Source organism: Schistocerca nitens, chromosome 3 (assembly GCF_023898315.1).
Source record: "Schistocerca nitens isolate TAMUIC-IGC-003100 chromosome 3, iqSchNite1.1, whole genome shotgun sequence".
Lineage (NCBI taxonomy): Eukaryota > Metazoa > Arthropoda > Insecta > Orthoptera > Acrididae > Schistocerca > Schistocerca nitens.
This window is the reverse complement of record NC_064616.1, coordinates 17,571,862-17,585,007: the sequence shown is the minus strand read 5'-3', so window position 1 is coordinate 17,585,007 and position 13,146 is coordinate 17,571,862.

Here is a 13,146-nt window from a genome sequence, read left to right as displayed (position 1 = left end):
AACATAGAAATCACATCGGAATTGAATGCAAAATGCACAATGCCGACTTAAGTACAATAAGAGTGAATCCTATAAGAGTTTGTGGTTTGAGCGGCTCCTGGGAGACCCGTATTAGATTCCGATGCACCAGTGCAGGTTTACTGTATCCCTTGGACCTTCACATTGACGATGAAACATAGAAATCGCATCGGAATTGAATGCAAAAGGCACAATGCCTACTTAAGTATAGGAAGAGTGAATCTTCTAAGAGTTTGTGGTTTGAGCGGCTCCTGGGAGACCAGTATTAGATTCCGATGCACCAGTGCAGGTTTACTGTATCCCTTGGACCTTCACATTGACGATGAAACATAGAAATCGAATCGGAATAGAATACAGAATGCACAATGCCGACTTAAGTAAAAGAAGAGTGAATCTTCTAAGAGTTTGTGGTTTGAGCGGCTCCTGGGAGACCAGTATTAGATTCCGATGCACCAGTGCAGGTTTACTGTATCCCTTGGACCTTTACATTGACGATGAAACATAGAAATCGCATCGGAATTGAATACGAAAGGCACAATGCCGACTTAAGTACAAGAAGACTGAATCTTCTATGAGTTTGTGGTTTGAGCGGCTCCTGGGAGACCAGTATTAGATTCCGATGCACCAGTGCAGGTTTACTGTATCCCTTGGAACTTCACATTGACGATGAAACATAGAAATCGCATCGGAATTGAATACAAAAGGCACAATGCCGTCATAAGTACAAGAAGAGTGAATCTTATAAGAGTTTGTGGTTTGAGCGGCTCCTGGGAGACCAGTATTAGATTCCGATGCACCAGTGCAGCTTTACTGTATCCCTTGGACCATCACATTGACGATGAAACATAGAAATCGCATCGGAATTGAATACAAAAGGCACAATGCCGACTTAAGTACAAGAAGAGTGAATCTTCTAAGAGTTTGTGGTTTGAGCGGCTCCTGGGAGACCAGTATTAGATTCCGATGCACCAGTGCAGGTATACTGTATCCCTTGGACATACACATTGACGATGAACCATAGAAATCGCAATTGAATTGAATGCAAAAGGCACAATGCCGACTTAATTACAAGAAGAGTGAATCTTCTAAGAGTTTGTGGTTTGAGCGGCTCCTGGGAGACCAGTATTAGATTGCGATGCACCAGTGCAGGTTTACTGTATCCCTTGGACCTTCACATTGACGATGAAACATAGAAATCGCATCGGAATTGAATGCAAAAGGCACAATGCCAACTTAAGTATAGGAAGAGTGAATCTTTTAAGAGTTTGTGGTTTGAGCGGCTCCTGGGAGACCAGTATTAGATTCCGATGCACCAGTGCAGGTTTACTGTATCCCTTGGACCTTCACATTGACGATGAAACATAGAAATCGCATCGGAATTGAATACGAAAGGCACAATGCCGACTTAAGTACAAGAAGTGTGAATCTTCTAAGAGTTTGTGGTTTGAGCGGCTCCTGGGAGACCAGTATTAGATTCCGATGCACCACTGCAGGTTTACTGTATCCCTTGGACCTTCACATTGACGATGAAACATAGAAATCGCATCGGAATTGAATACAAACGGCACAATGCCGACTTAAGTACAAGAAGTGTGAAAATTCAAAAAGTTTGTGGTTTGTGCGGCTCCTGGGAGACCAGTATTAGATTCCGATGCACCAGTGCAGGTTTACTGTATTTCTTGGACCTTCACATTGACGATGAAACATAGAAATCACATCGGAATTGAATGCAAAATGCACAATGCCGACTTAAGTACAATAAGAGTGAATCTTCTAAGATTTTGTGGTTTGAGCGGCTCCTGGGAGACCAGTATTAGATTCCGATGCACCAGTGCAGGTTTACTGTATCCCTTGGACCTTCACATTGACGATGAAACATAGAAATCGCATCGGAATTGAATACAAAGGGCACAATGCCGACTTAAGTACAAGAAGAGTGAATCTCCTAAGAGTTTGTGGTTTGAGCGGCTCCTGGGAGACCAGTATTAGATTCCGATGCACCAGTGCAGGTTTACTGTATCACTTGGACCTTCACATTGACGATGAAACATAGAAATCGCATCGGAATTGAATACAAAAGGCACAATGCCGACTTAAGTATAGGTAGAGTGAATCTTCTCAGAGTTTGTGGTTTGAGCGGCTCCTGGGAGACCAGTATTAGATTCCGATGCACCAGTGCAGGTTTACTGTATCCCTTGGACCTTTACATTGACGATGAAACATAGAAATCGCATCGGAATTGAATAGGAAAGGCACAATGCCGACTTAAGTACAAGAAGACTGAATCTTCTATGAGTTTGTGGTTTGAGCGGCTCCTGGGAGACCAGTATTAGATTTCGATGCACCAGTGCAGGTTTACTGTATCCCTTGGACCTTCACATTGACGATGAAACATAGAAAACGCATCGCAATTGAATACGAAAGGCACAATGCCGACTTAAGTACAAGAAGTGTGAATCTTCTAAGAGTTTGTGGTTTGAGCGGCTCCTGGGAGACCAGTATTAGATTCCGACGCACCAGTGCAGGTTTACTGTATCCCTTGGACCTTCACATTGACGATGAAACATAGAAATCGCATCGGAATTGAATACAAAAGGCACAATGCCGTCTTAAGTACAAGAAGAGTGAATCTTCTATGAGTTTGTGGTTTGAGCGGCTCCTGGGAGACCAGTATTAGATTCCGATGCACCAGTGCAGGTTTAATGTATCCCTTGGACATTCACATTGACGATGAAGCATAGAAATCGCATCGGAATTGAATACAAAATGCACAATGCCGACTTAAGTACAAGAAGAGTGAATCTTCTAAGAGTTTGTGGTTTGAGCGGCTTCTGGGAGACCAGTATGAGATTCCGATGCACCAGTGCAGGTTTACTGTATACCTTGGACCTTCACATTGACGATGAAACATAGAAATCGCATCGGAATTGAATGCAAAAGGCACAATGCCAACTTAAGTATAGGAAGAGTGAATCTTCTAAGAGTTTGTGGTTTGAGCGGCTCCTGAGAGACCAGTATTAGATTCCGATGCACCAGTGCAGGTTTACTGTATCCCTTGGACCTTCACGTTGACGATGAAACATAAAAATCACATCGGAATTGAATACGAAAGGCACAATGCCGACTTAAGTACAAGAAGTGTGAATCTTCTAAGAGTTTGTGGTTTGAGCGGCTCCTGGGAGACCAGTATTAGATTCCGATGCACCAGTGCAGGTTTACTGCATCCCTGGGACCTTCACATTGACGATCAAACATAGAAATCGCATCGGAATTGAATACAAAAGGCACAATGCCGACTTAAGTACAAGAAGAGTGAATCTTCTAAGAGTTTGTGGTTTGAGCGTCTCCTGGGAGACCAGTATTAGATTCCGATGCACCAGTGCAGGTTTACTGTATCCCTTGGACCTTCACATTGACGATGAAGCATAGAAATCGCATCGGAATTGAACACAAAAGGCACAATGCCGACTTAAGTACAAGAAGTGTGAAACTTCAAAAAGTTTGTGGTTTGAGCGGCTCCTGGGAGACCAGTATTAGATTCCGATGCACCAGTGCAGGTTTACTGTATCCCTTGGACCTTCACATTGACGATGTAACATAGAAATCGCATCGGAATTGAATACAAAAGGCACAATGCCGTCTTAAGTACAAGAAGAGTGAATCTTCTAAGAGTTTGTGGTTTGAGCGGCTCCTGGGTGACCAGTATTAGATTCCGATGCACCAGTGCAGGTTTACTGTATCCCTTGGACCTTCAAATTGACGATGAAGCATAGATATCGCATCGGAATTGAATACAAAATGCACAATGCCGACTTAAGTACATGAAGAGTGAATCTTCTAAGGGTTTGTGGTGTGGGCGGCTTCTGGGAGACCAGTATTAGATTCCGATGCACCAGTGCAGGTTTACTGTATCCCTTGGACCTTCACATTGTCGATGAAACGTAGAAATCGCATCGGAATCGAATACAAAAGGCACAATGCCGACTTAAGTACAAGAAGAGTGAATCTTCTATGAGTTTGTGGTTTGAGCGGCTCCTGGGAGACCAGTATTAGATTCCGATGCACCAGTGCAGGTTTACTGTATCCCTTGGACCTTCACATTTACGAAGAAGCATAGAAATCGCATCGGAATTGAATACAAAAGGCACAATGACGACACAAGTATAGGAAGAGTGAATCTTCTAAGAGTTTGTGGTTTGAGCGGTTAATGGGAGACCAGTATTAGATTCCGATGCACCAGTGAAGGTTTACTGTATCCCTTGGACCTTCACATTCCCGATGAAACATAGAAATCGCATCGGAATTGAATACAAAAGGTACAATGCCGACTTAAGTACAAGAAGAGTGAATCTTCTAAGAGTTTGTGGTTTGAGCGGCTCCTGGGAGACCAGTATTAGATTCCGATGCACCAGTGCAGGTTTACTGTATCCCTTGGACATACACATTGACGATGAAACATAGAAATCCCAATTGAATTGAATGCAAAAGGCACAATGCCGACTTAATTACAAGAAGAGTGAATCTTCTAAGAGTTTTTGGTTTGAGCGGCTCCTGGGAGACCAGTATTAGATTCCGATGCACCAGTTCAGGTTTACTGTATCCCTTGGACCTTCAAATTGACGATGAAACATAGAAATCGCATCGGAATTGAATGCAAAAGGCACAATGCCAACTTAAGTTTAGGAAGAGTGAATCTTTTAAGAGTTTGTGGTTTGAGCGGCTCCTGGGAGACCAGTATTAGATTCCGATGCACCAGTGCAGGTTTACTGTATCCCTTGGACCTTCACATTGACGATGAAACATAGAAATCGCATCGGAATTGAATACGAAAGGCACAATGCCGACTTAAGTACAAGAAGTGTGAATCTTCTAAGAGTTTGTGGTTTGAGCGGCTCCTGGGAGACCAGTATTAGATTCCGATGCACCACTGCAGGTTTACTGTATCCCTTGGACCTTCACATTGACGATGAAACATAGAAATCGCATCGGAATTGAATACAAACGGCACAATGCCGACTTAAGTACAAGAAGTGTGAAAATTCAAAAAGTTTGTGGTTTGTGCGGCTCCTGGGAGACCAGTATTAGATTCCGATGCACCAGTGCAGGTTTACTGTATTTCTTGGACCTTCACATTGACGATGAAACATAGAAATCACATCGGAATTGAATGCAAAATGCACAATGCCGACTTAAGTACAATAAGAGTGAATCTTCTAAGATTTTGTGGTTTGAGAGGCTCCTGGGAGACCAGTATTAGATTCCGATGCACCAGTGCAGGTTTACTGTATCCCTTGGACCTTCACATTGACGATGAAACATAGAAATCGCATCGGAATTGAATACAAAGGGCACAATGCCGACTTAAGTACAAGAAGAGTGAATCTCCTAAGAGTTTGTGGTTTGAGCGGCTCCTGGGAGACCAGTATTAGATTCCGATGCACCAGTGCAGGTTTACTGTATCACTTGGACCTTCACATTGACGATGAAACATAGAAATCGCATCGGAATTGAATACAAAAGGCACAATGCCGACTTAAGTATAGGTAGAGTGAATCTTCTCAGAGTTTGTGGTTTGAGCGGCTCCTGGGAGACCAGTATTAGATTCCGATGCACCAGTGCAGGTTTACTGTATCCCTTGGACCTTTACATTGACGATGAAACATAGAAATCGCATCGGAATTGAATAGGAAAGGCACAATGCCGACTTAAGTACAAGAAGACTGAATCTTCTATGAGTTTGTGGTTTGAGCGGCTCCTGGGAGACCAGTATTAGATTTCGATGCACCAGTGCAGGTTTACTGTATCCCTTGGACCTTCACATTGACGATGAAACATAGAAAACGCATCGCAATTGAATACGAAAGGCACAATGCCGACTTAAGTACAAGAAGTGTGAATCTTCTAAGAGTTTGTGGTTTGAGCGGCTCCTGGGAGACCAGTATTAGATTCCGACGCACCAGTGCAGGTTTACTGTATCCCTTGGACCTTCACATTGACGATGAAACATAGAAATCGCATCGGAATTGAATACAAAAGGCACAATGCCGTCTTAAGTACAAGAAGAGTGAATCTTCTATGAGTTTGTGGTTTGAGCGGCTCCTGGGAGACCAGTATTAGATTCCGATGCACCAGTGCAGGTTTAATGTATCCCTTGGACATTCACATTGACGATGAAGCATAGAAATCGCATCGGAATTGAATACAAAATGCACAATGCCGACTTAAGTACAAGAAGAGTGAATCTTCTAAGAGTTTGTGGTTTGAGCGGCTTCTGGGAGACCAGTATGAGATTCCGATGCACCAGTGCAGGTTTACTGTATACCTTGGACCTTCACATTGACGATGAAACATAGAAATCGCATCGGAATTGAATGCAAAAGGCACAATGCCAACTTAAGTATAGGAAGAGTGAATCTTCTAAGAGTTTGTGGTTTGAGCGGCTCCTGAGAGACCAGTATTAGATTCCGATGCACCAGTGCAGGTTTACTGTATCCCTTGGACCTTCACGTTGACGATGAAACATAAAAATCACATCGGAATTGAATACGAAAGGCACAATGCCGACTTAAGTACAAGAAGTGTGAATCTTCTAAGAGTTTGTGGTTTGAGCGGCTCCTGGGAGACCAGTATTAGATTCCGATGCACCAGTGCAGGTTTACTGCATCCCTGGGACCTTCACATTGACGATCAAACATAGAAATCGCATCGGAATTGAATACAAAAGGCACAATGCCGACTTAAGTACAAGAAGAGTGAATCTTCTAAGAGTTTGTGGTTTGAGCGTCTCCTGGGAGACCAGTATTAGATTCCGATGCACCAGTGCAGGTTTACTGTATCCCTTGGACCTTCACATTGACGATGAAGCATAGAAATCGCATCGGAATTGAACACAAAAGGCACAATGCCGACTTAAGTACAAGAAGTGTGAAACTTCAAAAAGTTTGTGGTTTGAGCGGCTCCTGGGAGACCAGTATTAGATTCCGATGCACCAGTGCAGGTTTACTGTATCCCTTGGACCTTCACATTGACGATGTAACATAGAAATCGCATCGGAATTGAATACAAAAGGCACAATGCCGTCTTAAGTACAAGAAGAGTGAATCTTCTAAGAGTTTGTGGTTTGAGCGGCTCCTGGGTGACCAGTATTAGATTCCGATGCACCAGTGCAGGTTTACTGTATCCCTTGGACCTTCAAATTGACGATGAAGCATAGATATCGCATCGGAATTGAATACAAAATGCACAATGCCGACTTAAGTACATGAAGAGTGAATCTTCTAAGGGTTTGTGGTGTGGGCGGCTTCTGGGAGACCAGTATTAGATTCCGATGCACCAGTGCAGGTTTACTGTATCCCTTGGACCTTCACATTGTCGATGAAACGTAGAAATCGCATCGGAATCGAATACAAAAGGCACAATGCCGACTTAAGTACAAGAAGAGTGAATCTTCTATGAGTTTGTGGTTTGAGCGGCTCCTGGGAGACCAGTATTAGATTCCGATGCACCAGTGCAGGTTTACTGTATCCCTTGGACCTTCACATTTACGAAGAAGCATAGAAATCGCATCGGAATTGAATACAAAAGGCACAATGACGACACAAGTATAGGAAGAGTGAATCTTCTAAGAGTTTGTGGTTTGAGCGGTTAATGGGAGACCAGTATTAGATTCCGATGCACCAGTGAAGGTTTACTGTATCCCTTGGACCTTCACATTCCCGATGAAACATAGAAATCGCATCGGAATTGAATACAAAAGGTACAATGCCGACTTAAGTACAAGAAGAGTGAATCTTCTAAGAGTTTGTGGTTTGAGCGGCTCCTGGGAGACCAGTATTAGATTCCGATGCACCAGTGCAGGTTTACTGTATCCCTTGGACATACACATTGACGATGAAACATAGAAATCCCAATTGAATTGAATGCAAAAGGCACAATGCCGACTTAATTACAAGAAGAGTGAATCTTCTAAGAGTTTTTGGTTTGAGCGGCTCCTGGGAGACCAGTATTAGATTCCGATGCACCAGTTCAGGTTTACTGTATCCCTTGGACCTTCAAATTGACGATGAAACATAGAAATCGCATCGGAATAGAATGCAAAAGGCACAATGCCAACTTAAGTATAGGAAGAGTGAATCTTCTAAGAGTTTGTGGTTTGAGCGGCTCCTGGGAGACCAGTATTAGATTACGATGCACCAGTGCAGGTTTACTGTATCCCTTGGACCTTCACATTGACGATGAAACATAGAAATCGCATCGGAATTGAATACGAAAGGCACAATGCCGACTTCAGTACAAGAAGTGTGAATCTTCTAAGAGTTTGTGGTTTGAGCGGCTCCTGGGAGACCAGTATTAGATTCCGATGCACCACTGCAGGTTTACTGTATCCCTTGGCCCTTCACATTGACGATGAAACATAGAAATCGCATCGGAATTGAATACAAAAGGCACAATGCCGACTTAAGTATAGGAAGAGTGAATCTTCTAAGAGTTTGAGGTTTGAGCGGCTCCTGGGAGACCAGTATTAGATTCCGATGCACCAGTGCAGGTTTACTGTATCCCTTGGACCTTCACATTGACGATGAAATATAGAAATCGCATCGGAATTGAATACAAAGGGCACAATGCCGACTTAAGTACAAGAAGATTGAATCTTCTATGAGTTTGTGGTTTGAGCGGCTCCTGGGAGACCAGTATTAGATTCCGATGCACCAGTGCAGGTTTACTGTATCCCTCGCACTTTCACATTGGCGATGAAACATAGAAATCGCATCGGAATTGAATACAAAAGGCACAATGCCGACATAAGTATAGGAAGAGTGAATCTTCTAAGAGTTTGTGGTTTGAGCGGCTCCTGGGAGACCAGTATTAGATTCCGATGCACCAGTGCAGGTTTACTGCATCCCTTGGACCTTCACATTTACGAAGAAGCATAGATATCGCATCGGAATTGAATACAAAAGTCACAATGCCGACATAAGTATAGGAAGATCGAATCTTCTAAGAGTTTGTGGTTTGAGCGGTTAATGGGAGACCAGTATTAGATTCCGATGCACCAGTGCAGGTTTACTGTATCCCTTGGACCTTCACATTGACGATGAAACATAGAAATCGCATCGGAATTGAATACGAAAGGCACAACGCCGACTTAAGTACAAGAAGTGTGAATATTCTAAGAGTTTGTGGTTTGAGCGGCTCCTGGGACACCAGTATTAGATTCCGATGCTCCAGTGCAGGTTTACTGTATCCCTTGGACCTTCACATTGACGATGAAACATAGAAATCGCATCGGAATTGAATACAAAAGGCACAATGCCGACTTAAGTATAGGAAGAGTGAATCTTCTAAGAGTTTGAGGTTTGAGCGGCTCCTGGGAGACCAGTATTAGATTCCGATGCACCAGTGCAGGTTTACTGTATCCCTTGGACCTTCACATTGACGATGAAACATAGAAATGGCGTCGGAATTGAATACAAAAGGCACAATGCCGACTTAAGTACAAGAAGAGTGAATCTTCTATGAGTTTGTGGTTTGAGCGGCTCCTGGGAGACCAGTATTAGATTCCGATGCACCAGTGCAGGTTTACTGTATCCCTCGCACTTTCACATTGGCGATGAAACATAGAAATCGCATCGGAATTGAATACAAAAGGCACAATGCCGACATAAGTATAGGAAGAGTGAATCTTCTAAGAGATTGTGGTTTGAGCAGCTCCTGGGAGACCAGTATTAGATTCCGATGCACCAGTGCAGGTTTACTGTATCCCTTGGACCTTCACATTGACGATGAAACATAGAAATCGCATCGGAATTGATTACAAAATGCACAATTCCAACATAAGTACAAGAAGAGTGAATCTTCTAAGAGTTTGTGGTTTGAGCGGCTCCTGGGAGACCAGTATTAGATTCCGATGCACCAGTGCTGGTTTACTGTATCCCTTGGACCTTCACACTGACGATGAAACATAGAAATCGCATCGGAATTGAATACAAAAGGCACAATGCCGACATAAGTATAGGAAGAGTGAATCTTCTAAGAGTTTGTGGATTGAGCGGCTCCTGGGAGACCAGTATTAGATTTCGATGCACCTGTGCAGGTTTACTGTATCCCTTGGACCTTCACATTGACGATGAAACATAGAAATCGCATCGGAATTGAATACAAAGGGCACAATGCCGACTTAAGTACAAGAAGAGTGAATCTTCTAAGAGATTGTGGTTTGAGCAGCTCCTGGGAGACCAGTATTAGATTCCGATGCACCAGTGCAGGTTTACTGTATCCCTTGGACCTTCACATTGACGATGAAACATAGAAATCGCATCGGAATTGAATAAAAAATGCACAATTCCAACATAAGTACAAGAAGAGTGAATCTTCTAAGAGTTTGTGGTTTGAGCGGCTCCTGGGAGACCAGTATTAGATTCCGATGCACCAGTGCTGGTTTACTGTATCCCTTGGACCTTCACACTGACGATGAATCATAGAAATCGCATCGGAATTGAATACAAAAGGCACAATGCCGACATAAGTATAGGAATAGTGAATCTTCTAAGAGTTTGTGGATTGAGCGGCTCCTGGGAGACCAGTATTAGATTTCGATGCGCCAGTGCAGGTTTACTGTATCCCTTGGACCTTCACATTGACGATGAAACATAGAAATCGCATCGGAATTGAATGCAAAAAGCACAATGCCAACTTAAGTATAGGAAGAGTGAATCTTCTAAGAGTTTGTGGTTTGAACGGCTCCTGGGAGACCAGTATTAGATTCCGATGCACCAGTGCAGGTTTACTGTATCCCTTGGACCTTCACATTGACGATGAAACATAGAAATCGAATCGGAATAGAATACAAAATGCACAATGCCGACATAAGTACAAGAAGAGTGAATCTTCTAAGAGTTTGTTGTTTGAGCGGCTCCTGGGAGACCAGTATTAGATTCCGATGCATCAGTGCAGGTTTACTGTATCCCTTGGACCTTCACATTGACGATGAAACATAGAAATCGCATCGGAATTGAATACAAAGGGCACAATGCCGACTTAAGTACAAGAAGAGTGAATCTCCTAAGAGTTTGTGGTTTGAGCGGCTCCTGGGAGACCAGTATTAGATTCCGATGCACCAGTGCAGGTTTACTGTATCCCTTGGACCTTTACATTGACGATGAAACAAAGAAATCGCATCGGAATTGAATACAAAAGGCACAATGCCGACTTAAGTACAAGAAGACTGAATCTTCTATGAGATTGTGGTTTGAGCGGCTCCTGGGAGACCAGTATTAGATTCCGATGCACCAGTGCAGCTTTACTGTATCCCTTGGACCTTCACATTGACGATGAAACATAGAAATCGCATCGGAATTGAATACAAAAGGCACAATGCCGACTTAAGTACAAGAAGAGTGAATCTTCTAAGAGTTTGTGGTTTGAGCGGCTCCTGGGAGACCAGTATTAGATTCCGATGCACCAGTGCAGGTATACTGTATCCCTTGGACCTACACATTGACGATGAACCATAGAAATCGCAATTGAATTGAATGCAAAAGGCACAATGCCGACTTAATTACAAGAAGAGTGAATCTTCTAAGAGTTTGTGGTTTGAGCGGCTCCTGGGAGACCAGTATTAGATTGCGATGCACCAGTGCAGGTTTACTGTATCACTTGGACCTTCACATTGACGATGAAACATAGAAATCGCATCGGAATTGAATGCAAAAGGCACAATGACAACTTAAGTATAGGAAGAGTGAATCTTCTAAGAGTTTGTGGTTTGAGCGGCTCCTGGGAGACCAGTATTAGATTCCGATGCACCAGTGCAGGTTTACTGTATCCCTTGGACATTCACATTGACGATGAAACATAGAAATCGCATCGGAATTGAATACGAAAGGCACAATGCCGACTTAAGTACAAGAAGTGTGAATCTTCTAAGAGTTTGTGGTTTGAGCGGCTCCTGGGAGACCAGTATTAGATTCCGATGCACCAGTGCAGGTTTACTGTATCCCTTGGACCTTCACATTGACGATGAAACATAGAAATCGCATCGGAATTGAATACAAACGGCACAATGCCGACTTAAGTACAAGAAGTGTGAAAATTCAAAAAGTCTGTGGTTTGAGCGGCTCCTGGGAGACCAGTATTAGATTCCGATGCACCAGTGCAGGTTTACTGTATCCCTTGGACCTTCACATTGACGATGAAACATAGAAATCACATCGGAATTGAATGCAAAATGCACAATGCCGACTTAAGTACAATAAGAGTGAATCTTCTAAGAGTTTGTGGTTTGAGCGGCTCCTGGGAGACCAGTATTAGATTCCGATGCACCAGTGCAGGTTTACTGTATCCCTTGGACCTTCACATTGACGATGAAACATAGAATTCGCATCGGAATTGAATACAAAGGGCACAATGCCGACTTAAGTACAAGAAGAGTGAATCTTCTATGAGTTTGTGGTTTGAGCGGCTCCTGGGAGACCAGTATTAGATTCCGACGCACCAGTGCAGGTTTACTGTATCCCTTGGACCTTCACATTGACGATGAAACATAGAAATCGCATCGGAATTGAATACAAAAGGCACAATGCCGTCTTAAGTACAAGAAGAGTGAATCTTCTATGAGTTTGTGGTTTGAGCGGCTCCTGGGAGACCAGTATTAGATTCCGATGCACCAGTGCAGGTTTAATGTATCCCTTGGACATTCACATTGACGATGAAGCATAGAAATCGCATCGGAATTGAATACAAAATGCACAATGCCGACTTAAGTACAAGAAGAGTGAATCTTCTAAGAGGTTGTGGTTTGAGCGGCTTCTGGGAGACCAGTATGAGATTCCGATGCACCAGTGCAGGTTTACTGTATCCCTTGGACCTTCACATTGACGATGAAACATAGAAATCGCATCGGAATTGATGCAAAAGGCACAATGCCAACTTAAGTATAGGAAGAGTGAATCTTCTAAGAGTTTGTGGTTTGAGCGGCTCCTGGGAGACCAGTATTAGATTCCGATGCACCAGTGCAGGTTTACTGTATCCCTTGGACCTTCACGTTGACGATGAAACATAAAAATCACATCGGAATTGAATACGAAAGGCACAATGCCGACTTAAGTACAAGAAGTGTGAATCTTCTAA